This window comes from Ascaphus truei, chromosome 2 (genome assembly GCF_040206685.1).
Source record: "Ascaphus truei isolate aAscTru1 chromosome 2, aAscTru1.hap1, whole genome shotgun sequence".
Taxonomy (NCBI): domain Eukaryota; kingdom Metazoa; phylum Chordata; class Amphibia; order Anura; family Ascaphidae; genus Ascaphus; species Ascaphus truei.
The window spans coordinates 474,127,230-474,152,268 of NC_134484.1; the positions used below are offsets into that span (position 1 = coordinate 474,127,230).

At 50.4% G+C, this 25,039-nt stretch overlaps 1 protein-coding gene across 1 annotated transcript in view; it reads left to right on the forward strand.

The window, feature by feature from the left end:
• Positions 1-20,759: 20,759 nt before the first annotated feature.
• The window catches only part of LOC142488365 (uncharacterized), a 50,721-nt gene continuing 46,441 nt past the window's right edge, over positions 20,760-25,039 (forward strand). Inside the window, exon 1 of the mRNA XM_075588802.1 lies at positions 20,760-20,931. The gene's annotated coding sequence lies outside the window, so the exon portion shown is untranslated. The remainder of the gene's footprint in view (positions 20,932-25,039) is intronic.

Here is a 25,039-nt window from a genome sequence, read left to right on the forward strand (position 1 = left end):
AGAAGGTCCCAGACCGAACTGCACTCCAGCTCACAAATGATAAATAATGCAAAGATAAAACTATTTTCTTCTTATTAATCATAACGTCTAATAAAAAAATGAATTGTGTGTGTGCCGAACACTTGCATTTTAAGTGAAACTTCGTAGGGTATTGCCACTGAAATTGTACATTTTTGTATATGCTTTTGGTACAATGAAAGACAAGTATTGTTTTTTTTTTCTCAGCAGATATTTGCATAGAAACAATTGGAATACGTGATAGAATGGAGTTAAGATAACGAAAGTGGAATACATGTATTTTGGACGGTAAAGTTTGTAAATGGCGTTAGTCTCCAAACTCAGTTGTTATTAGAAATGGGACATATTAAAAATGTGTTGCTATTTGCACTTTTATATTTGTATTGCCTGGGTGTGTGTCAGTGTTTTTGCATTTTTCAGTTGTTTTTATAAATGGGGCAATTTTAAACGGTTTGCTATTTGCACTTCTATATTTTTATTCACAGTGTGGGGGATGGTGTGTGTGTGTCATCTTTTGTACTTAGTCAGTTATTAGAAATGGGACACTTGTAGAGTTTTTGCTATTTGTACTTCTGTGTGTGTACGTGTGTGTCTGTCTGTGTGGAACTGAACTCCTCTGCAGATGCATTTGCTGTGGTGGTTCCTGCTGTGCATGCGCTTGTGTAGCCGGGTGAATTTGCCGTCTCTGCGCATGCGCTGACAGAGAATACTGGATGCGAAGTGAGTTTTTGCCCATACGTGTGTGCAGAGAGTCCCTGTGCAATGCGTTTGATCCCAGTGATGGCTGCATGTGCAAGCTAACAGGCACATCTACACATACGCACGTCAATGTCCTCTCTTGCCCATAATTACCCTCGATTGCCCACATTTCGTCACGTCTGGGACAGTACTTCTGTCTCCACAAAGGAAATTCACATAGATGCCAGCAAAGAAGTTTCACTTCAACAAAGGCTCCTAAACAACGGCGATATAGTGGCGCCTAACAGCCTGTTTATATTGGTGGGATCTTATGGAATAATGTCCCTCCGCTCAAAGTAGATAAGATTGACTGAAGGGTCTGTCTGAATGGTATAAATAGTAAATGTTATGAAACGCTGACCTGTGTGTTTCGTATACATATGTAGTGTCCAGGTCTCTAAGGCCCCGCTCACACAGCGCGCTACACGACGTGCGCGCGCTCATCACAGATGCCTGGCGGCCAATGGCAGTGTTCAGTATTGAAACTACCATTGACTGCAAAGCGTGGCGTCGGCGCTGCTGCAGTCGCAGGAGTCTTTTCAATCTGTGATCTCCGGCTGCAGCAGCGTGACGTCAATTTCAGCAGCCAATCAATGTCCAGATGTTTGCATTGATTGGCTGCTGAAATTGAGACTCTGCCCTTCTGTGGAGACGGGGACGGGGGATGTGTTTGCAACCCTGGTGGATGAAATATATAAAGCGGAAAAGAGAAAAAGTTCCTCCTTGAATGCACTCGGATGAGCCAGTATTGATAGTAATGAGTATGTTAAAAACCTTTTAATCACAAGAGAAGGTTAAAAAAGAATTGTACAGAGGGGCATGGTATATATAATCCAAGGCCAGCCCCTAAAAGGCAAACCAGCAGAATCGTCCTCACTCTTGAGGAGATATGGGTATAACAACACCTAAATGTGGAACTGTGTCGCTCAGATAGTACCCTTTCCTATAATACCAGATTAGAGGGTCCATAAACCATATGGAAATCCTTATGTCAATAATTCAATGAACCTAAAATGATATAGGTCATTGAAGCTAAGTCTGGAGGGTAATTATCTTACACCGACTGGACAGATGGTATATATCTGGGTGATGTCCCTAGTCCACTTAAGCGGTGTGTATAATAGAAAAACAAGACATGGTGAAAACAATAACAACGCAACAAAGATTATAGTCAAAAAAAGAAAAAACTCAACCACCATGTACATATAGTAGTGAGATGTGTAGCTAAATAGTGTGTGAGCTCTGCAAAGGGCAAGCACAAAGTGTGCTAACGGAGACGCCCTGAGGCACGGTTCAAAGACCGTATCCAGTTATAGCCTCTATATACTCGTTGATGTTTAGTGCAGAGATCAAAATCACAAAAAGCCTCTCTAGAGTCCAGTAGTTAGCACTAATCAGGCCCAGTAGTTATAGGTTGCTGATAAGTACATGGTTTGAAAAAGCGCGATCCCGCGCGAAACGTGCGTCAGGTGACTACGAGCGTGGTGACGTCACCGCACCCAAGATGGCGCCTCCGCGGCTGTAGCTGCTGCCTCGAGACCAGAATACCCCTCCCCTGGTATTATGCTGCCGTTCCCCTCTACCAACGATGGTGCAGCGGCTGTTGAGTGCACACAAGAGCTAAGTAGCACCCTTATTAGGACTGAAGATACTACCCTGTCCTGACAATCTACTGTGAATTGTTATGTCTGCTATGTTTTCACTCTATCATAGCTACCATTCAGGTTACCAGCATAATATGTGCAAATAAGAGAGGGGGATGTAATCAGGGGTTCTGTTAACTGACCATTATCAGCCCTAGCTGTGTATATATTATATTTACCTGCTTAGAGGGAGACTTAATCTGATTTATGAGTTAGTTTGTTCCTCACCCTATGTACTTATCAGCAACCTATAACTACTGGGCCTGATTAGTGCTAACTACTGGACTCTAGAGAGGCTTTTTGTGATTTTGATCTCTGCACTAAACATCAACGAGTATATAGAGGCTATAACTGGATACGGTCTTTGAACCGTGCCTCAGGGCGTCTCCGTTAGCACACTTTGTGCTTGCCCTTTGCAGAGCTCACACACTATTTAGCTACACATCTCACTACTATATGTACATGGTGGTTGAGTTTTTTCTTTTTTTGATTATAATCTTTGTTAGAGGCTTTTTGTGATTTTGATCTCTGCACTAAACATCAACGAGTATATAGAGGCTATAACTGGATACGGTCTTTGAACCGTGCCTCAGGGCGTCTCCGTTAGCACACTTTGTGCTTGCCCTTTGCAGAGCTCACACACTATTTAGCTACACATCTCACTACTATATGTACATGGTGGTTGAGTTTTTTCTTTTTTTGACTATAATCTTTGTTGCGTTGTTATTGTTTTCACCATGTCTTGTTTTTCTATTATACACACCGCTTAAGTGGACTAGGGACATCACCCAGATATATACCATCTGTCCAGTCGGTGTAAGATAATTACCCTCCAGACTTAGCTTCAATGACCTATATCATTTTAGGTTCATTGAATTATTGACATAAGGATTTCCATATGGTTTATGGACCCTCTAATCTGGTATTATAGGAAAGGGTACTATCTGAGCGACACAGTTCCACATTTAGGTGTTGTTATACCCATATCTCCTCAAGAGTGAGGACGATTCTGCTGGTTTGCCTTTTAGGGGCTGGCCTTGGATTATATATACCATGCCCCTCTGTACAATTCTTTTTTTAACCTTCTCTTGTGATTAAAAGGTTTTTAACACACTCATTACTATCAATACTGGCTCATCCGAGTGCATTCAAGGAGGAACTTTTTCTCTTTTCCGCTTTAGTTATACTTTTCCTCTTTTGCACCGGTATTTGGCTCGACACCTTATTATTTATACACTTTTTACCTGCTGATGCGGGAGCATCCCTTACCCCTCCCTCCCCCCCCTCCCCATTCTTGGATTATCGGATGAAATATATACAAACACTATTTTCTCTATCTGTACTGTGTATAATATATACAGTTATATGAAAAAGAAAGTACACCCTCTTTGAATTCTATGGTTTTACATATCAGGACATAATAACAATCATCTGTTCCTTAGCAGGTCTAACAATTAGGTAAATATAACCTCAGATGAACAACAACACATGAGATATTACACCGCGTCATGATTTAACAAAAATAAAGCCAAAATGGAGAAGCCATGTGTCAAAACTAATTACACCTTATGATTCAATAGCTTGTAGAAACACCTTTAGCTGCAATAACTTGAAGTAATCATTTCTGGGTGGCTTTATCAGTCTCACATCGTTGTGGAGGAATTTTGGCCCACTCTTCTTTACAACGTTGCTTCAGTTCATTGAGGTTTGTGGGCATTTGTTAATGCACAGCTCTCTTAAGGTCCCGCCACAGCATTTCAATCGGATTGAGGTCTGGACTTTGATTGGGCCATTGCAACACCTTGATTCTTTTCTTTTTCAGCCATTCTGTTGTAGATTTGCTGGTGTGCTTGGGATCATTGTCCTGTTGCATGACCCAATTTCGGCCAAGCTATAGCTGTCGGACAGATGGCCTCACATTTGAGTCTAGAATACTTTGGTATACAGAGGAGTTCATGATCGACTCAATGACTGCAAGGTTCCCAGGTACTGTGGCTGCAAAACAAGCCCAAATCATCACCCCTCCACCACAGTGCTTGACAATTGGTATGAGGTGTTTGTGCTGATATGCTGTGTTTGGTTTTTGCCAAACGTGGCGCTGTGCATTATGGCCAAACATCTCCACTTTGGTCTCGTCTGTCCAAAGGACATTGTTCCAGAAGTCTTGTGGTTTGTTCAGATGTAACTTTGCAAACCTAAGCTGGGCTGCCATGTTCTTTTTAGAGAGAAGAGGCTTTCGCCTGGCAACCCTACCAAACAACCATATTTGTTCATTCTTTTTATAATTGTACTGTCATGAACTTTAACATTTAACATGCTAACTGAGGCCTGTAGAGTCTGAGATGTAACTCTTGTTTTTTTGCAATATCTCTAAGCATTGCACGGTCTGACCTTGGGGTGAATTTGCTGGGACGTCCACTCCTGGGAAGATTGGCAACTGTCTTGAATGTTTTCCACTTTTGAATAATCTTTCTCGCTGTTGAATGATGGACTTTAAATTGTTTGGAAATGGCCTTAAAACCCTTCCCAGATTGATGGGCAGCAACAATTGCTTCTCTAAGATCATTGCTGATGTCTTTCCTCCTAGGCATTGTGTTAACACACACCTGAATGCTCCAGACCAACAAACTGCTAAAACTTCGACTTTTATAGAGGTGGTCACACTTGATGATGATCAATAAATCAAGGGCATTTGATTAGCAGCACCTGTCTGCTACTTAGCATCTTAATTCCTATGGAAGCAGTAAGAGTGTACTTAAGTTTTTCACACAGCTTTTCCATTTTGGCGTTATTTTTGATAAATAAATCATGACAGTGTAATATGTCATGTGTTGTTGTTCATCTGAGGTTGTATTTAAATAATTTTTAGACCTGCTAAGGAACAGATGATTGTTATTATGTCCTGATGTGTAAAACCATAGAATTCAAAGAGGGTGTACTTTCTTTTTCACACTACTGTATATGAATAGAGTTAGAGACATAATGAGGCTGGCAGAGAGAAGGGTATAATTTGAAAAGAAGTGAGGTCATAGCAAATAAAAATAGTAAAGGTGGCATCACAGCAATAGTAAAGTGCTGAGATGTGCAGTCGGGATAGATAATATCCTCCTTTCCAGCTTAGGCCTAGGACATAGTACGTTCAGCCTTGTTGAGCCGCACTGAGCAGATGCACTAACCCCCTGCATCTGTCATCAGCACGGCTTTAGCAGCCGCTTCCGCATGCGTGCTGATGCGCGCGGAGGCAGAGAAAATTTGAGCAGACAGGGAAGTTTGAAATTTGCCGGTCGGGGAAGCGGAGGAGCAGTCACGTGACCGCTCACATCCAATGGTAGCGAGGGACTAGCCCCGCCTCCCACTCAGCATCCTGACATGCCTCCACCCCGCCCCCAGAGCGCGCTCACTGCCTCGCCTGCCAGGACAGAAAAAAGCTCCATTTTGAGCAGGCGAGGCAGAGCAGGAGCGCTGATCAGCGCGGCCCGAGGCACCATGCCCGAGGCCTCAAGCTGACAGGCAGAAGCTATTAGAGAAAGGGGAGGGGGGGGAAACAGAAGCAACAAACCTGTTCCAGGACACTGCTTCAGTGACACAACATGTCCCTGCTCACACACACAGCACAGAGTGTGCTAGGAAGGGCTGTCCCACTCCCAGCATGCAACCTGATCCTGAGCACAGACTGTCCCACATCCTGAGGAGGGGATCCAGGTCACTCCCACAGGGAAGGACTGAGAGATCACAGGGGCTCCCCCCACCCTCCATAGGAAGTACTCACACAGTGAGGAGGGGATAAAGTGCACATCTCAGGCACTGAGGGGACACACACTGAGGAATCGGCTCTGAAGCCTCTATGTCCCTTTTCCTGTGTACCCCCTCACATTGTCCATCCCCTGCTGCACAGAGATCTTCAGCCTGTGTTATTGGGTAAGTGCTTTCCTCCTCCTCCCTTCCCTTGTGTGACCTGTGCACATTATCCCAGTGCTGTTCTGAGCTTCCTTACACACAGGAGCCTGAAAGGCTGAGCCTCTGATAGTGAGGGGGGAGCCTCTGGCACTGGAGGGGTTAATCCTCCCGGTATCACAGGGACTGGCAGATAATGGGGGTTTTATTTTACATTGGTGTAACACACTTTCCCCCACTCCCTGGGCGATATGGTGGCTGCGGTGTATGTGGTGCGTTACCTGCGGCTCACAGGAGGCCTGAGCCTCCGCTTCTGGGAGCCTGGGGTGTAACTGTTCCGTCTGGTACGCCTCCACCAGTACGGGATCCTACTATGCTGGATAACCCTGTTACAGGACCCCATGCAATAATACACACACTGATAGTAATGATAAGTTTACTGCATGAATAAGAACAACAATATACCGTCCCCAACAACTAGGCCACGCACGGCCGTAACCTCACAGTGTCCTCCAACTCAATGTCCCCACCTGATGGATTATTCCCCTAAAGTACTGAGGGGCCCTTGGGCACCCAACCACCCTGGTGTCCACAAGTAGCAACTCACCCAAATGTGTGAGACAGCGCTGTAGAGGGAGAAAGGGGGTGGCCCGGTATTAAAGGGGTTGCACCCCATATGGCCATCCCCTGACCTCACCAGAGAGACAAGAGGTTAACTGGACTGCGGTCCAGGGATGAGGTTTGCGCCTTGTTATACCTTGAAAATGTATGTTCCCCTGTTCCCATGTTTCATTATAAGCATGTATATTAATGTTTTAAAGTGCATTTCTGTATCTCCAATTCTGGAGGTCGCAGAGAGTTCGTATTTGGCCAATATGTGGAGTCACTGTAGGCATTAAAAACTGGCAAAGGTCGACCCACTGAGCCCACCAGAATGGCACTTATTAATATGTGTAGATATTAAAGTGTATATGGATTTTATTTTTGGATCTGTTCTGAAAATGCAGACGCCATTTGCTAGGCTAATAAGTCATGAAGGGCAGACGGCTGAGTAGCCTAAGCACGGTGATCAAAAAGTAACTGCCTTGATTGTTACCCAATGTCTAGGGATTAAGTATTAGTCAATCAACAAACTCTGCCAGTCTAATTGTTACCTGAGGGCATGGGTTAGTCTGTTAGTCTGTGTCTCCACATTAGAGAGTGGATACCGATAATTGTTCACCAATAGGCTGTGTTCAATGTTAAGAATAGGGTTGCACAGGTATATAAACTGTGTCAACCCTAAAGTTTTTAGTTATGCTTCTGATACCATCTTGAATGTCAGTGGATTGCTGGAGTTGTGATTCTGATTCCACCTGGAATGTCACTGGATTGATGGAGAATTGCTATTGGATACTTCTCCATTCCCCAACCCTAAGTAAGTGTTATCTTCTTGCCTGTTAATTGTACTATATTGCTGTGTTCACCTTATTTAAGGAATAAATTATATTTTATTATATCTAAGCCTCGTTCAGTTCAACCCAGATATTTGGTGTTCATTATATCTTGTCATAAGCTACCGTGACAAGCCCTATAATTAACTGGTGGCAGCGGCGGGATTGAACTGGACCTGTGTTACAGTATACTGCGGGATACTGTAACATAGTAGGAACTTGATGGTAATTGCAAGTTCCTGGGACTAAAGATATTGAACACACAGTAGTGCAACAGTTAACACAAGTTGTAACACCATCTCACTGCTGCGACTGAACCATGAGCGAGGCTGAAGGCTCATCCAACATGTGGACCCGAGCTCAGCTGAAGGACAAGTGCCGTGAATATGGACTGCCCTATGAGAACCAGGAGGTCGCAGACATGGTTGACGCAATCGGTGAGTATGAAGCCCGGCTTGCAGAGCCTCAGGATACAGCTCAGCTTGCCCTTTTACAGCCACCCGGAGATCAGGGAAGGAACCCAGTGCCGGGGCGGCAGAATCTCGGGGAGGGAACGAGTGCACCTCCCGGGAGCAGTGCAACAGGAGAGGTACTGGTTGCTGCGGCTACCAGTCCGTTCACCCCTGAAATGTTGGCACTAATTACTGCATGGGGAGACAGAGGGACACCGGAGAAGCGGCTGCAGTTTATCACTATGGCAGTGAACAGACCCGCTTATTGCCCCCCTGTCCAACCCAACACAGATGAACTCAAGCTGGACCAGCACAGTCTCACCAAGTTCGTGGAAGGCACTGACCAGATTGACAGTTTCTTAAAGAACTTTGAAACGCAGTGCCGGCGGTACAAAGTGCTTCCCCAGCATAGGGTTGCACGTTTGGACCCCTTACTGTCTGGCTTGGCTAAGCAGACAATGATGGCGCTTCCAGATGAGTATGCTGATGACTACAACCACCTGAAAGAACTGTTATTGTTTCAGTACGGTTTTACCCCTGAAGCCTACCGGGGTAAATTCCGGCAGGAGGAGAGGCAGCCCCAGGAGTCCTATGTTACCTACGTGACCCGCATGGCTTTGTACGGGATACGCTGGGTGGAGGGCTATGAGGCACAGACTTACCAACGCCTGCTGGACCTCATCTTTCAGGAGCAGCTCATGGAGCAGTGCCCGCCGGCGGTGAGGGCTTGGGTGTACGACAAGAAGCCCAAGACTTACCAGGAGGCGGCGAGGCTTGCAGATGACTATGTGGCCAGCCAAGCCCTGATGACCGCCAAAACAGTAGCCAAGGCGGCGGCACCGGCCAGAAAGTCTGCCAATACCCCCCAATGGACTCAGAGGCCACCTGCGGGCAACAGTCCACCGAAGGCGGCAGAGCTCCGGCACGAGCCCTGGTCACATCAGACCAGATTGCCCGGAACCCCTGCGTTCCGGCGGACCCCATCAGGGGCAACGCACCCCAGCTGCTAAGCCGGTAGCCCGCGTGCGGGTAGCTTCCACCAAAGACTCCGGACCGGTCATGGAACCAACTCCCAGCGAGACGTCCCATGCAGCACCTGTCCCGGTTTCATCGGTGCCCACAGCCAGGAGCGGAGGACATCTCAGCGCGGACCTGCAGCAGACAGATGGCCGGAGCAGACATCTTACCCCGGTCACAGTCGGTGACCGGCAAGCTGTCGGCTTGCTGGATTCAGGAGCTGCAGTGACCCTGGTCCGACCTGATATGGTCCGGCCAGAGGAATTGATCCCAGGCCCTGGGATACAGATCACTGTGGCCGACGGAGAGCCACGTTTCCTGCAAGTGGCCAGAATCTTTTTGGATTGGGGGAGGGCCAGGGTGTGCGGGAGGTGGGGGGTTTACCCGGTTTGGATGCCGATGTTCTTCTTGGCAACGATCTGGGACCGATGACCTGCACCTATGACCGAGTGCCCAAGCCTGCTGCAGTGGCGGCGGTTACCCGGAGCCAGACAGTGGCAATGGCGGTGGCGCCAGTCCCCCAACCTTTGGGACCAACGTTAGCGGAGGGCGCAGAGGAGCCCGGGGAGGTAAGCCAGGATCAGTTGCAACCACAGACTGACTTACTGTTCCCCCTCACCCTTCCCCATTCCCCTGACAATTACATGACTGGTGGGTGAACAGAATTAGGAGCCCAGTTTAGGGAGGCAGTGAAGACAGACCCTACCCTGGCCGGCGTGAGACTTCGGGCGTCCGAATCTCAGGCAGTGGAGGGCACTGAGTGCTGCCTATGGTATAAGGGACTCCTGTATAGAGAAGAAGGGAACCCAGGGATAGAGGAGGGATTGACTGGTAAGCGACAGCTAGTAGTACCCCAGGGGTACCGACAGGAACTGTTACGGGTAGCTCACTCTATTCCGTTAGTGGGACATCAGGGGGTCAACAGAACGAGAGCCGGGTTATTACAGCATTACTACTGGCCGGGGGCATCTCGAGATGTGGGCAATTTCTGCCGCTCTTGTGATGCCTGCCAGCGAGTGGGTGTAAGGCGGGCGACCGTGTGAAGGCACCCCTGAAACCCCTACCGATAATAGGGGAACCCTTCCAGAAAGTAGCGATGGATCTTATAGGACCCCTTATGATTCCTAGCAGGTCAGGGAAGCGCTACATCCTCACGGTGGTGGATTTTGCCACCCGGTACCCTGAGGCGGTAGCGCTTGGCAACATAGATGCCAAGACAGTGGCAGCAGCTTTGCTGAACATTTTTTCCAGGGTAGGTTTCCCTAGTGTGGTCCTAACCGATCAGGGGTCGCAGTTCATGAGTGAACTGTTACATTGTGTCTGGGATGCATGTGGTGTTCAGCACCGGCGCACTACCCCTTACCATCCCCAGACAAACGGATTATGTGAGAGGTTTAACGGTACCCTGAAGCAGATGCTTCGGACCTTTATAGTGGCGGAGGGGAAGGACTCGGAGATTCATTTACAGCACTTGCTGTTTGCCTACCGAGAGGTACCGCAGGAATCTACAGGCTTCTCCCCCTTCGAGCTACTATATGGCCGCAGGGTACGTGGACCTCTGGACCTATTCCGTGAGGGATGGGAAGGGGAGGCTACTGCTACTGATGCTTCAGTGATACAGTATGTAGTAGATCTCCGAGACTGGTTAGAGATGCTCATGGGGGTGGCCCAGGACCACCTCAGGGCCGCTCAGACCAAGCAAAAGCAATGGTATGACCGGAATGCCCGTAGCAGAGAATTCATCCCAGGACAGCAGGTGCTTGTTCTCAAACCCACTCGGGAGAACAAGTTAATGGCTGCCTGGTCGGGACCGTACCCGGTCATCCGAAAGGTGAATGATTGCAACTATGTTGTACAGTTAGAGCCTGAGAGGCACAAGACATATCACATTAACATGTTGAAAGAGTACAGAGCACCGAGTATGGGAGCAGTAATGGCCATTTGTAGCCCACTGCTGGAGGATCCGGCGAGCAATGCTCTGCCTGATCTCCTAGGGGAGGCTAGGCAGGGACACACTGTGGAACAGGTGGAGATAGGGGTACAGTTGAGTGCTAGGCAGAAGGGAGAAGCCAGGGACATTCTAGCTAAGTATGGGGCCCTCTTCACTGACATGCCAGGGACCACACATCTCACAACACACCCAGTGCTCACAGGGGATCTGCGGCCTCTGCATAAGCACGCTTATAGAGTGTCAGCAGAGGTCAAGACCAGTATGGAGAGGGAGATAGAGGAGATGCTGACCCTAGGGGTAATTACTCCATCCCAGAGTCCTTGGGCAAGCCGGTAGTTCTAGTCCCTAAGAAGGACAAGACCACCCGGTTTTGTGTGGACTACCGCTTGCTCAACGCTGGGATGGTGTCAGATACCTATCCCATGCCCCGCATGGATGAGTTACTAGATGAACTCGCGGGGGCAAAGTATCTGACCATTATGGATTTGAGCAAAGGCTATTGGCAAATCCCACTGACCCTGGAGGCTAGGGAGAAGTCAGCATTCATCACTCCAAGTGGCCTCTATGAGTTTTTAGTGATGCCATTTGGGATGAAGAATGCCCCGGCTACCTTCCAACGCCTGATCAATAGGTTACTGGAAGGGATGCAGAGCTATGCCAGGGCTTACTTAGATGACATTGCTGTCTTTAGTAATTCATGGGACTCCCACTTAGGACATGTCGCTGCGGTGCTGGATAGGATCAGGGAGGCTGGGCTTACCTTGAAACCCACTAAGTGTATGGTAGGGATGGCAGAGTTCCTGTACTTAGGGCACAGGGTGGGTGGTGGGCACCTCAAACCAGAGCCAGCAAAGGTAGAAGCCATAGTTCAGTGGCCTGTTCCAAAAACCAAGAAACAGGTCATGGCATTTTTGGGCACCGCAGGGTACTATAGGAAGTTTGTCCCACAGTACAGCGCCGTGGCCAAACCCCTGACTGATTTGACTAAGAAGCAACTGCCTGTGCTTATCACCTGGACTCCTGCCTGTGAAACTGCTTTCCAGGCACTGAAAACTGCGCTTGCTGGGGCCCCCATACTGGCTGCCCCAGACTATACCAAACATTTCCTCATACAGACTGATGCCTCGGACTATGGCATTGGGGCTTTGTTGAGCCAAGTGGGGGACGACGGTAGAGAGCACCCTGTGGTGTACCTCAGCCGAAAACTACTTCCCAGAGAGGTGGCCTATGCCACCATTGAGAAAGAGTGCTTGGCCATTGTGTGGGCACTCAAAAACCTCCAGCCCTATGTGTATGGAAGGGCTTTCACGGTCCTCACAGACCACAACCCCCTGAGTTGGCTGCAGAGGGCATCAGGGGAGAATGCCAAGTTGCTAAGGTAGAGCTTGGCCTTGCAAGAGTTTGAGTTTACTATTCAGCACAAAAAGGGTAGTGAAAACAGCAATGCTGATGGACTTTCACGTCAGGACTATCCCTCTGAGACTGAGTTCGTTAAAGGTGCCAGCAGTGCCCCACTCCCCGTTAGGGCCAGTGGGCCACAGGTCACCCATTAAGAAGGGGAGGTGTAGAGGGAGAAAGGGGGTGGCCCGGTATTAAAGGGGTTCCACCCCATATGGCCATCCCCTGGCCTCACCAGAGAGACAAGAGGTTAACTGGACTGCGGTCCAGGGATGAGGTTTGCACCTTGTTGTACCTTGAAAATGTATGTTCCCCTGTTCCATTATAAGCATGTATATTAATGTTTTAAAGTGCATTTCTGTATCTCCAATTCTGGAGGTCGCAGAGAGTTCATATTTGGCCAATATGTGGAGTCACTATAGGCATTAAAAACTGGCAAAGGTCGACCCACTGAGCCCACCAGAATGGAACTTATTAATATGTGTAGATATTAAAGTGTATATGGATTTTATTTTTGGATCTGTTCTGAAAATGCAGACGCCATTTGCTAGGCTAATAAGTCATGAAGGGCAGACGGCTGAGTAGCCTAAGCACGGTGATCAAAAAGTAACTGCCTTGATTGTTACCCAATGTCTAGGGATTAAGTATTAGTCAATCAACAAACTCTGCCAGTCTAATTGTTACCTGAGGGCATGGGTTAGTCTGTTAGTCTGTGTCTCCACATTAGAGAGTGGATACCGATAATTGTTCACCAATAGGCTGTGTTCAATGTTAAGAATAGGGTTGCACAGGTATATAAACTGTGTCAACCCTACAGTTTTTAGTTATGCTTCTGATACCATCTTGAATGTCACTGGATTGCTGGAGTTGTGCTTCCTATTCCACCTGGAATGTCACTGGATTGATGGAGAATTGCTATTGGATACTTCTCCATTCCCCAACCCTAAGTAAGTGTTATCTTCTTGCCTGTTAATTGTACTATATTGCTGTGTTCACCTTATTTAAGGAATAAATTATATTTTATTATATCTAAGCCTCGTTCAGTTCAACCCAGATATTTGGTGTTCATTATATCTTGTCATAAGCTACCGTGACAAGCCCTATAATTAACTTGCCCACAACTACCGTGTGTAAAGTTGGTGCACTTGATGATGATACCTGCCGGGTACTCCAGCACCCGGAAGCACCACAACGGATGGATGGGATCCACTGATCCAGCGATGGTTGTAGTCAATGACGACGTCCGCCTCCACGTGGGGTGACCTCCCTCATGATGATATCACCATTGAAGATAGTCTCTGATCTGTAGAGTGATCTGGTCCCAGACCACCAGTTCACTGCCGCGTCCTGGCTGTGTCCTTCACACTGGTGCTACAGGGGCAGTGTCCCTAACTACTGGGTCTGTCCCTACAGAAACCACAAGCTGAGGGGAGTTGGGGCCAAAGGGGGTCTCTGGCCTAGTCCAGGGGTCACAGGCGCCCTGCACCTACACACCTTACCACTTCCTCGTCCCAGCTTCGACTAGCGTGCTCCTAGCGCGCCAATGTATCACTTTCCCGCAGCACGGGAATCCGTGTGCCCTATTGGCTGCTATGGGCCATGTAGCCCCACTGGCTGCTGGGGGTTGTAGTCCCCGCAGAACCTATGCCCCTAATGGCCGTCTCACTCGCCTGGCACTGCGCATGCGCGGCATCTTGCGCAATTGCACCCAAGATGGCGGCGCCTTGCAAGGGGAGCCGCCGGTAGCCTTTGGCGACCAGGTCTGTGCAGAGAATGTGCCTGGGATACACCGATGAGGAGGTCTGTGCAGAGAATGTGCCTGGGACACAGAGATAAGGAGGTCTGTGCAGAGAATGTGCCTGGGACACACACAGAAATAAGGGGGAGGTCTGTGCAGAGAATGTGCCTGGGACACAGAGATAAGGAGGAGGTCTGTGCAGAGAATATGCCTTGGACACACAGAGATAAGGAGGAGGTCTGTGCAGAGAATGTGCCTGGGACACACAGAGATAAGGAGGGGGTCTGTGCAGAGAATGTGCCTGGGACACACAGAGATAAGGAGGAGGTCTGTGCAGAGAATGTGCCTGGGACACAGAGATAAGAAGGAGGTCTGTGCAGAGAATGTGCCTGGGACACACACAGAGATAAGGGGGAGGTCTGTGCAGAGAATGTGCCTGGGACACACACAGAGATAAGGAGGAGGTCTGTGCAGATAATGTGCCTGGGACACACACAGAGATAAGGAGGAGGTCTGTGCAGATAATGTGCCTGGGACACACAGAGATAAGGAGGTCTGTGCAGAGAATGTGCCTGGGACACAGAAATAAGGAGGAGGTCTGTGCAGAGAATGTGCCTGTGACACAGAGTTAAGGAGGAGGTCTGTGCAGAGAATGTGCCTGGGACACACAGAGATAAGGGGGAGGTCTGTGCAGAGAATGTGCCTGGGACACACAGAGATAAGGAGGAGGTCTGTGCAGAGAATGTGCCTGGGACACAGAGATAAGGAGGTCTGTGCAGAGAATGTGCCTGGGACACACAGATAAGGAGGAGGTCTGTGCAGAGAATGTGCCTGGGACACACAGAGATAAGGGGGAGGTCTGTGCAGAGAATGTGCCTGGGACACACAGATAAGGAGGAGGTCTGTGCAGAGAATGTGCCTGGGACACACAGAGATAAGGAGTATGTCTGTGCAGAGAATGTGCCTGGGACACACAGAGATAAGGGGGAGGTCTGTGCACAGAATGTACCTGGGACACACAGAGATAAGGAGGTCTGTGCAGAGAATGTGCCTGGGACACAGAGATAAGGAGGAGGTCTGTGCAGAGAATGTGCCTGGGACACACACAGAGATAAGGAGGAGGTCTGTACAGAGAATGTGCCTGGGACACACAGAGATAAGGAGGTCTGTGCAGAGAATGTGCTTGGGACACAGAGATAAGGGGGAGGTCTGTGCAGAGAATGTGCCAGGGACACACACAGAGATAAGGGGGAGGTCTGTGCAGAGAATGTGCTTGGGACACAGAGATAAGGGGGAGGTCTGTGCAGAGAATGTGCCAGGGACACACACAGAGATAAGGGGGAGGTCTGTGCAGAGAATGTGCCTGGGACACAGAGATAAGGAGGAGGTCTGTGCAGAGAATGTGCCTGGGACACAGAGATAAGGAGGAGGTCTGCGCAGAGAATGTGCCTGGGACACACAGATAAGGGGGAGGTCTGTGCAGAGAATGTGCCAGGGACGCACACAGAGATAAGGGGGAGGTCTGTGCAGAGAATGTGCCTGGGACACACACAGATAAGGGGGAGGTCTGTGCAGAGAATGTGCCAGGGACGCACACAGAGATAAGGGGGAGGTCTGTGCAGAGAATGTGCCTGGGACACACACAGAGATAAGGAGGAGGTCTGTACAGAGAATGTGCCTGGGACACACAGAGATAAGGAGGTCTGTGCAGAGAATGTGCCTGGGACACAGAGATAAGGGGGAGGTCTGTGCAGAGAATGTGCCTGGGACACACAGAGATAAGGAGGAGGTCTGTGCAGAGAATGTGCCTGGGACACACAGATAAGGGGGAGGTCTGTGCAGAGAATGTGCCTGGGACACACACAGAGATAAAGGGGAGGTCTGTGCAGAGAATGTGCCTGGGACACAGAGATAAGGGGGAGGTCTGTGCAGAGAATGTGCCTGGGACACACAGAGATAAGGGGGATGTCTGTGCAGAGAATGTGCCTGGGACACACAGAGATAAGGAGGAGGTCTGTGCAGAGAATGTGCCTGGGACACAGAGATAAGTGGAGGTCTGTGCAGAGAATGTGCCAGGGACACACACAGAGATAAGGAAGAGGTCTGTGCAGAGAATGTGCCTGGGACACAGAGATAAGGAGGAGGTCTGTGCAGAGAATGTGCCTGGGACACAGAGATAAGGGGGAGGTCTGTGCAGAGAATGTGCCTGGGACACACAGAGATAAGGGGTAGGTCTGTGCAGAGAATGTGCCTGGGACACAGAGATAAGGAGGAGGTCTGTGCAGAGAATGTGCCTGGGACACAGAGATAAGGGGGAGGTCTGTGCAGAGAATGTGCCTGGGACACAGAGATAAGGAGGAGGTCTGTGCAGAGAATGTGCCTGGGACACAGAGATAAGGGGGAGGTCTGTGCAGAGAATGTGCCAGGGACACACACAGAGATAAGGGGGAGGTCTGTGCAGAGAATGTGCCTGGGACACAGAGATAAGGAGGTCTGTGCAGAGAATGTGCCTGGGACACAGAGATAAGGGGGAGGTCTGTGCAGAGAATGTGCCAGGGACACACACAGAGATAAGGAGGAGGTCAGTGCAGAGAATGTGCCTGGGACACACACAGAGATAAGGAGGAGGTCTGTGCAGAGAATGTGCCTGGGACACAGAGATAAGGAGGAGGTCTGTGCAGAGAATGTGCCTGGGACACAGAGATAAGGAGGAGGTCTGTGCAGAGAATGTGCCTGGGACACAGAGATAAGGAGGAGGTCTGTGCAGAGAATGTGCCTGGGACACACAGAGATAAGGAGGAGATCTGTGCAGAGAATGTGCCTTGGACACACAGAGATAAGGATGTATGTGCAGAGAATGTGCCTGGGACACAGAGATAAGGAGGAGGTCTGTGCAGAGAATGTGCCTGGGACACAGAGATAAGGGGGAGGTCTGTGCAGAGAATGTGCCTGGGACACACACAGAGATAAGGGGGAGGTTTGTGCAGAGAATGTGCCTGGGACACACAGATATAAGGGGGAGGTCTGTGCAGAGAATGTACCTGGGACACACAGATAAGGAGGAGGTCTGTGCAGAGAATGTGCCTGGGACACACAGATAAGGAGGAGGTCTGTGCAGAGAATGTGCCAGGGACACACACAGAGATAAGGGGGAGGTCTGTGCAGAGAATGTGCTTGGGACACAGAGATAAGGGGGAGGTCTGTGCAGAGAATGTGCCAGGGACACACACAGAGATAAGGGGGAGGTCTGTGCAGAGAATGTGCCTGGGACACAGAGATAAGGAGGAGGTCTGTGCAGAGAATGTGCCTGGGACACAGAGATAAGGAGGAGGTCTGCGCAGAGAATGTGCCTGGGACACACAGATAAGGGGGAGGTCTGTGCAGAGAATGTGCCAGGGACGCACACAGAGATAAGGGGGAGGTCTGTGCAGAGAATGTGCCTGGGACACACACAGATAAGGGGGAGGTCTGTGCAGAGAATGTGCCAGGGACGCACACAGAGATAAGGGGGAGGTCTGTGCAGAGAATGTGCCTGGGACACACACAGAGATAAGGAGGAGGTCTGTACAGAGAATGTGCCTGGGACACACAGAGATAAGGAGGTCTGTGCAGAGAATGTGCCTGGGACACAGAGATAAGGGGGAGGTCTGTGCAGAGAATGTGCCTGGGACACACAGAGATAAGGAGGAGGTCTGTGCAGAGAATGTGCCTGGGACACACAGATAAGGGGGAGGTCTGTGCAGAGAATGTGCCTGGGACACACACAGAGATAAAGGGGAGGTCTGTGCAGAGAATGTGCCTGGGACACAGAGATAAGGGGGAGGTCTGTGCAGAGAATGTGCCTGGGACACACAGAGATAAGGGGGATGTCTGTGCAGAGAATGTGCCTGGGACACAGAGATAAGGAGGAGGTCTGTGCAGAGAATGTGCCTGGGACACAGAGATAAGTGGAGGTCTGTGCAGAGAATGTGCCAGGGACACACACAGAGATAAGGAAGAGGTCTGTGCAGAGAATGTGCCTGGGACACAGAGATAAGGAGGAGGTCTGTGCAGAGAATGTGCCTGGGACACAGAGATAAGGGGGAGGTCTGTGCAGAGAATGTGCCTGGGACACACAGAGATAAGGGGTAGGTCTGTGCAGAGAATGTGCCTGGGACACAGAGATAAGGAGGAGGTCTGTGCAGAGAATGTGCCTGGGACACAGAGATAAGGGGGAGGTCTGTGCAGAGAATGTGCCTGGGACACAGAGATAAGGAGGAGGTCTGTGCAGAGAATGTGCCTGGGACACAGAGATAAGGGGGAGGTCTGTGCAGAGAATGTGCCAGGGACACACACAGAGATAAGGGGGAGGTCTGTGCAGAGAATGTGCCTGGGACACAGAGATAAGGAGGTCTGTGCAGAGAATGTGCCTGGGACACAGAGATAAGGGGGAGGTCTGTGCAGAGAATGTGCCAGGGACACACACAGAGATAAGGAGGAGGTCAGTGCAGAGAATGTGCCTGGGACACACACAGAGATAAGGAGGAGGTCTGTGCAGAGAATGTGCCTGGGACACAGAGATAAGGAGGAGGTCTGTGCAGAGAATGTGCCTGGGACACAGAGATAAGGAGGAGGTCTGTGCAGAGAATGTGCCTGGGACACAGAGATAAGGAGGAGGTCTGTGCAGAGAATGTGCCTGGGACACACAGAGATAAGGAGGAGATCTGTGCAGAGAATGTGCCTTGGACACACAGAGATAAGGATGTATGTGCAGAGAATGTGCCTGGGACACAGAGATAAGGAGGAGGTCTGTGCAGAGAATGTGCCTGGGACACAGAGATAAGGGGGAGGTCTGTGCAGAGAATGTGCCTGGGACACACACAGAGATAAGGGGGAGGTTTGTGCAGAGAATGTGCCTGGGACACACAGATATAAGGGGGAGGTCTGTGCAGAGAATGTACCTGGGACACACAGATATAAGGGGGAGGTCTGTGCAGAGAATGTACCTGGGACACACAGATAAGGAGGAGGTCTGTGCAGAGAATGTGCCTGGGACACACAGATAAGGAGGAGGTCTGTGCAGAGAATGTACCTGGGACACACAGAGATAAGGAGGAGGTCTGTGCAGAAAATGTGCCTGGGACACAGAGATAAGGAGGAGGTCTGTGCAGAGAATGTGCCTGGGACACAGAGATAAGGGGGAGGTCTGTGCAGAGAATGTGCCTGGGACACACAGAGATAAGGAGGTCTGTGCAGAGAATGTGCCTGGGACACAGAGATAAGGAGGAGGTCTGTGCAGAGAATGTGCCTGGGACACACAGATAAGGAGGAGGTCTGTGCAGAGAATGTGCCTGGGAGAGACAGAGATAAGGAGGAGGTCTGTGCAGAGAATGTGCCTGGGACACACAGATAAGGAGGTCTGTGCAGAGAATGTGCCTGGGAGAGACAGAGATAAGGGGGAGGTCTGTGCAGAGAATGTGCCTGGGACACACAGATAAGGAGGAGGTCTGTGCAGAGAATGTGCCTGGGACACACAGATAAGGAGGAGGTCTGTGCAGAGAATGTGCCTGGGAGAGACAGAGATAAGGGGGAGGTCTGTGCAGAGAATGTGCCTGGGACACAAAGAGATAAGGGGGAGGTCTGTGCAGAGAATGTACCTGGGACACACAGAGATAAGAAGGAGGTCTGTGCAGAAAATGTGCCTGGGACACAGAGATAAGGAGGAGGTCTGTGCAGAGAATGTGCCTGGGACACAGAGATAAGGGGGAGGTCTGTGCAGAGAATGTGCCTGGGACACACAGAGATAAGGAGGTCTGTGCAGAGAATGTGCCTGGGACACACAGATAAGGAGGAGGTCTGTGCAGAGAATGTGCCTGGGAGAGACAGAGATAAGGAGGAGGTCTGTGCAGAGAATGTGCCTGGGACACACAGATAAGGAGGTCTGTGCAGAGAATGTGCCTGGGAGAGACAGAGATAAGGGGGAGGTCTGTGCAGAGAATGTGCCTGGGACACACAGAGATAAGGAGGTCTGTGCAGAGAATGTGCCTGGGAGAGACAGAGATAAGGAGGAGGTCTGTGCAGAGAATGTGCCTGGGACACACAGATAAGGAGGTCTGTGCAGAGAATGTGCCTGGGAGAGACAGAGATAAGGGGGAGGTCTGTGCAGAGAATGTGCCTGGGACACACAGATAAGGAGGAGGTCTGTGCAGAGAATGTGCCTGGGAGAGACAGAGATAAGGGGGAGGTCTGTGCAGAGAATGTGCCTGGGACACACAGAGAGATAAGGAGGAGGTCTGTGCAGAGAATGTGCCTGGGACACACAGATAAGGAGGAGGTCTGTGCAGAGAATGTGCCTGGGAGAGACAGAGATAAGGGGGAGGTCTGTGCAGAGAATGTGCCTGGGACACACAGAGATAAGGAGGAGGTCTGTGCAGAGAATGTGCCTGGGAGAGACAGAGATAAGGGGGAGGTCTGTGCAGAGAATGTGCCTGGGAGAGACAGAGACACAGACACACACGGTCTGTGCAGAAGCAGGAAGTGAAACAAACAAACACACACAGATACAGGGGGAGGTCTGTGCAGAAGCAGGAAGTGAAACACACAGCTCTCTCCTTCCATCTGAAGAATACAGCTGCTCAGGGGGAGAGCAGGGAGACCTCTTTCAATACAGGTGTGTGGGATCTGTCTATGTGTGCGCACACATCCCTCCATGTATGTATGTATGTATAATTATGTAACCCCGTGTGCTGGATTATAACTCTGGATTCACAAGTAAGGAAACTCCACATAGTCAGGCGTATAAACACCCAGGTAACTGCTTCTCCAGAGATATCAGGGGGGCAGGGACCCCAGCACATGTGAGCACAGCTCTCTTACTTGTAGCCCCTTTCTTGGGGACTACTATTTCCATAAAGGTTAACTGGGCGGGCTCACTCAGGTAAGTTCCTGCCCCCTGTACATATGAGCGTGGCCCAGCGTTATTAACACACCCCCCCACACCCCCCCACACCCCCCCACACCCCCCCACACCCCCCCATCCCCCCCCATCCCTCTCTTACCAAACAGCACGTCTCTGTCTCACATCCAGCACCAGTTTAAGTTCTTTCACATCTAAGGCTGTCACACACTTTAATCTGGTCTGTAACTGTTTCACACGCCCATAATATATATTATCTGTAACTGCGCATGCAATGTCTTGTATATAATGTATACCCTGCTCACTTATGTAACTATTTGTAAACATGTATTATTTGTCTTAACTCTGTGCCCAGGACATACTTGAAAATGAGAGGTAACTCTCAATGTATTACTTCCTGGTAAAATATTTTATAAATAATAATAAATAAACACTCTCAGCACAGCTCTCTTATTACACGCCCCAGCACATGTGAGCACGGCTCTGCATTGTTAAACACTTCCCCCCCAGCACATGTGAGCACGGCTCTGCATTACTAAACACTTCCCCCCCAGCACATGTGAGCACGGCTCTGCATTACTAAACACTTCCCCCCCCAGCACATGTGAGCACGGCTCTGCATTGTTAAACACTTCCCCCCAGCACATGTGAGCACGGCTCTGCATTACTAAACACTTCCCCCCCCCAGCACATGTGAGCACGGCTCTGCATTACTAAACACTTCCCCCCCCCAGCACATGTGAGCACGGCTCTGCATTACTAAACACTTCCCCCCCCCAGCACATGTGAGCACGGCTCTGCATTACTAAACACTTCCCCCCCCAGCACATGTGAGCACGGCTCTGCATTACTAAACACTCCCCCCCCCAGCACATGTGAGCACGGCTCTGCATTACTAAACACTTCCCCCCCCCCAGCACATGTGAGCACGGCTCTGCATTACTAAACACTTCCCCCCCCCCCAGCACATGTGAGCACGGCTCTGCATTACTAAACACTTCCCCCCCAGCACATGTGAGCACGGCTCTGCATTACTAAACACTTCCCCCCCACAGCACATGTGAGCACGGCTCTGCATTACTAAACACTTCCCCCCCAGCACATGTGAGCACGGCTCTGCATTACTAAGCACTTCCCCCCCCCAGTACATGTGAGCACGGCTCTGCATTACTAAACACTCCCCCCCCAGTACATGTGAGCACGGCTCTGCATTACTAAACACTTCCCCCCCCCAGTACATGTGAGCACGGCTCTGCATTACTAAACACTTCCCCCCCCAGCACATGTGAGCACGGCTCTGCATTACTAAACACTTCCCCCCCAGCACATGTGAGCACGGCTCTGCATTACTATAAACACTTCCCCCCCCAGCACATGTGAGCACGGCTCTGCATTACTAAACACTTCCCCCCCCAGCACATGTGAGCACGGCTCTGCATTACTAAACACTTCCCCCCCCAGCACATGTGAGCACGGCTCTGCATTACTAAACACTTCCCCCCCAGCACATGTGAGCACGGCTCTGCATTACTAAACACTCCCCCCCAGCACATGTGAGCACGGCTCTGCATTACTAAACACTTCCCCCCCAGCACATGTGAGCACGGCTCTGCATTACTAAACACTCCCCCCCCCCCCCCAGCACATGTGAGCACGGCTCTGCATTACTAAACACTTCCCCCCCAGCACATGTGAGCACGGCTCTGCATTACTAAACACTTCCCCCCAGCACATGTGAGCACGGCTCTGCATTACTAAACACTTCCCCCCCCCAGCACATGTGAGCACGGCTCTGCATTACTAAACACTTCCCCCCAGCACATGTGAGCACGGCTCTGCATTACTAAACACTTCCCCCCCAGCACATGTGAGCACGGCTCTGCATTACTAAACACTCCCCCCCCCAGCATATGTGAGCACGGCTCTGCATTACTAAACACCTCCCCCCAGCACATGTGAGCACGGCTCTGCATTACTAAACACTTCCCCCCAGCACATGTGAGCACGGCTCTGCATTACTAAACACTTCCCCCCCAGCACATGTGAGCACGGCTCTGCATTACTAAACACTTCCCCCCCAGCACATGTGAGCACGGCTCTGCATTACTAAACACTTCCCCCCAGCACATGTGAGCACGGCTCTGCATTACTAAACACTTCCCCCCCCCAGCACATGTGAGCACGGCTCTGCATTACTAAACACTTCCCCCCCCAGCACATGTGAGCACGGCTCTGCATTACTAAACACTCCCCCCCCAGCACATGTGAGCACGGCTCTGCATTACTAAACACTTCCCCCCCAGCACATGTGAGCACGGCTCTGCATTACTAAACACCTCCCCCCCCAGCACATGTGAGCACGGCTCTGCATTACTAAACACTTCCCCCCCAGCACATGTGAGCACGGCTCTGCATTACTAAACACTTCCCCCCCAGCACATGTGAGCACGGCTCTGCATTACTAAACACTTCCCCCCCCAGCACATGTGAGCACGGCTCTGCATTACTAAACACTTCCCCCCAGCACATGTGAGCACGGCTCTGCATTACTAAACACTTCCCCCCCAGCACATGTGAGCACGGCTCTGCATTACTAAACACTTCCCCCCAGCACATGTGAGCACGGCTCTGCATTACTAAACACTTCCCCCCAGCACATGTGAGCACGGCTCTGCATTACTAAACACTTCCCCCCAGCACATGTGAGCACGGCTCTGCATTACTAAACACTCCCCCCCAGCACATGTGAGCACGGCTCTGCATTACTAAACACTTCCCCCCCCAGCACATGTGAGCACGGCTCTGCATTACTAACACTTCCCCCCCAGCACATGTGAGCACGGCTCTGCATTACTAAACACTTCCCCCCAGCACATGTGAGCACGGCTCTGCATTACTAAACACTTCCCCCCAGCACATGTGAGCACGGCTCTGCATTACTAAACACTTCCCCCCCCAGCACATGTGAGCACGGCTCTGCATTACTAAACACTTCCCCCCAGCACATGTGAGCACGGCTCTGCATTACTAAACACTTCCCCCCCCAGCACATGTGAGCACGGCTCTGCATTACTAACACTTCCCCCCCCAGCACATGTGAGCACGGCTCTGCATTACTAAACACTTCCCCCCCCAGCACATGTGAGCACGGCTCTGCATTACTAAACACTTCCCCCCCCAGCACATGTGAGCACGGCTCTGCATTACTAAACACTTCCCCCCCCAGCACATGTGAGCACGGCTCTGCATTACTAAACACTTCCCCCCCCAGCACATGTGAGCACGGCTCTGCATTACTAAACACTCCCCCCCCCCAGCACATGTGAGCACGGCTCTGCATTACTAAACACTTCCCCCCCCAGCACATGTGAGCACGGCTCTGCATTACTAAACACTTCCCCCCCCAGCACATGTGAGCACGGCTCTGCATTACTAAACACTTCCCCCCCCCAGCACATGTGAGCACGGCTCTGCATTACTAAACACTTCCCCCCCCCAGCACATGTGAGCACGGGCTCTGCATTACTAAACACTTCCCCCCCAGCACATGTGGCACGATCTCTGCATTACTAAACACTTCCCCCCAGCACATGTGAGCACGGCTCTGCATTACTAAACACTTCCCCCCAGTACATGTGAGCACGGCTCTGCATACTAAACACTCCCCCCCCCCAGCACATGTGAGCACGGCTCTGCATTACTAAACACTCCCCCCCCCCCCCCAGCACATGTGGGCACGACTCTGCATTACTAAATACTCCCCCCCCAGCACATGTGAGCACGGCTCTGCATTACTAAACACTTCCCCCCCCAGCACATGTGAGCACGGCTCTGCATTACTAAACACTCTCCCCCCCAGCAC